A 2,701-nucleotide genomic window follows, 5' to 3' on the forward strand; every position below is an offset into this window, starting at 1 on the left:
TAAAATGTCACGGTTGTGCGCTCCGTTAGCCCTCGGGGTATGTGCTGGGGATGACTCTCAGCTACTACCGCTCCTAATTTCAGCTCAGTATCTGTAAACTTGCAGAGTCGTTGCCATGTTTGTGTTTGCTAATGTTGATTCTCTTCAAGTGAATTCACCTCCAAGTTTAATTCAGTAGTTATTATCCAATAGACTGATTAATATCCGTTCAGTTTGAAATATTTTGCTAACAGTTTGAACAATCACAGTATCGTGATCAAAAGAAACAAAATGAAGGAGATTTATAGAAGTAAAATCATGTTTACTTGTTTTATGCACGGTGACGTTAATAGGAAGATCTGAGTAAGATGAGTCAAACATGAACGAATAAGTTTGACTCGCTTCTTACTTTTAGGGTCGTGGGGGTCACTGGTGTCACTGGTGTCACTGGGATCTGTATCCAGCAGTCACTGCGTGAGGGGCGGGGGACACCTGGACAGGTGTCAAACACAGAGATAAACAAGCATCCGCACCTAGGGACAAATTAGAGTTACCAATTAACCTTTTGGTCTCGGAGAAAAAACACCAAGAAAGGTCCCGGCCAGGAATTGATCCGGTAACCTTCTCAGCTGCCACGCCACCGTGCCGCTCGTTTCAAGAAAATAAACGGGAAAATGTAAAATTACGTCACAAATATTATTTAAATATTACTAATTTTATTTTTTGGCGTAACTCCAATTTCTTTGCACGTTCAAATATATTTTAGGTCGGACAGTTTTTTGTTTTTTTTTCCTGATTTTGTCCCTTTCGGTGTTCCATACTTTTCCCCCCCCAGTAGTTAAAGTTAGAGCTGCTTTATGTGAACAGTTTACTGAGAGGTTCTCGTTGCAAAGTATAAAATCAAGCAGAACCACAGAAATGAAAGCACTTTCAGTTTACGAGTTGGTGAAATGAATCCTGAGGCCCGGGGTCCGCGCTCGATGTCAACAAAGCACTTGTCTGGCTTTAACGACGCTTCCGTACGAGGAACACGTGTAGATTTAATTTGTTTTTCCCTTCGTGGCTTCGTAACGAGTCCCTCTAACGTAGTTTTGTCTCGTGGTGGGACACAGGAAGGAGTTTTAGTTTGGCGGGGCTCTGGACTTGAAGCGGCACGTTTACACGCTGGCGAACCGTCTCGGGCTGCGGAGCACGAACACACCCGGGTCAGAACTCAGGACGGGTCAGAACCAGGATGTGGCCCCGCAGAACTGGCCCCGACCACGTTCCGTGTTTCCACCAACTTCTGTACAAACCGTCGGCTTCGGCCTTTGCTGTTCTGCAGCTTGGATGTGACGCCCCCCCACTCGGCCTCCTCGCCCGCCCCTCCCCAGTGTGTGTCTGTGTGCCTCCCCCGTGTTCCTCTGCACATGCATGATGAATCCCGTGTTGGTCTTAGCAGCATGATGGACGTGTTTTATGTTTAGAAGAAAAACCCACGGCCGTCTGTCGGAAGGAGAGGCCGCGCCGCCGTGTGCGAGCAGCCGCTCTGCTCATCCTGTTTGTTTGTTTGTTTGTTTGTTTGTTTGTTGACAGTTAATGTTTCTGTGTCTGTTGTTAGTGTCCCCCCCCCCCACCCATGTCAATGTGTCTTTCTGTGATGATGAAAACTGAATCTTTGTAAAAGAAACAATGACTTATGAGTTATTCTAACATCATGTGATGAACAGGAACATTTATTCTGTATTCTAATGAATTTATTTTCTTTTTGTATAAAATGCAAAAAAAAAAAGTTCTTGTTTATAAAAACATGGCATGACATGTAACGTGTTACTGACTGCAGGTCTTTAATCAAGTGAAGTGAAATATAGTTTATTTATTTTAAAGGTGTGACGTGTCGTCGTCTTTATTCATCGAAATGAAAACGCTCGTTAGAGTCGGCGTGGAACAACAACAGAAACTTAACAAAAATAAGTTCAATGGAAGTTTAACAAAAACAACACGATGGAAGAAAAAACATGTTTATTTCAGTGCTGGCTGGGCAACGGATTAGCTCCAAATCTATAGTTTATAATAATAAATGTTGCAGTTTGATTCATCAGACAACAAGTAGTTTCCCTGAGATGAGTCTCGGTTGTTCTGGAAACGGTTATGAGACGATACGAGAGCATCGATTCTGTTGGAACAAATGCAGAACTCAGATGAGCAGGAGGTTTACACAGAACCGTGGCGCTTTCTTCTGTTTGGTCCGGAAGAACCTTTTTATGCCATGCTCACATGCGCATTCATTCATATTTATTTCAAAATGTTCCTGTGATTCAATTACCTGATAATTTACAGAAGAGACAATTGAATTTTTTAAACAGAAAGTTTTTAATTATCTTTTTTTTCCTGGGTCAGTACTCTCAAACGTAAAACCATTCCACTAGGCTTTATGTCCAAGTCTTAAAACATTAGAACATAATCGAACCACGGTGGCCCCAAACAAAGTGACATTTTGACTTTTTTAACTATTTTCAACAAGCTCAGATATATCACTTAAAACACAGAATGAAAGAGTTAAAGTGCTTTATTAGTGACTTTTATTTAAAACGGCTGGCATCATGCACAATAAATTAAAAAATACACAGTACTGTAAATAAACTTCTAAAAAGGAAGTGGCCTCCCCGCGCTGTGGCCTGTTTTACACACTCCGGTCCAGCAGGTGGCGCTAAAGATCCCCGCGCTGTGGCCTGTTTTACAC

Source organism: Nematolebias whitei, chromosome 6, assembly GCF_014905685.2.
Source record: "Nematolebias whitei isolate Nwh7 chromosome 6, NemWhi1, whole genome shotgun sequence".
Lineage (NCBI taxonomy): Eukaryota > Metazoa > Chordata > Actinopteri > Cyprinodontiformes > Rivulidae > Nematolebias > Nematolebias whitei.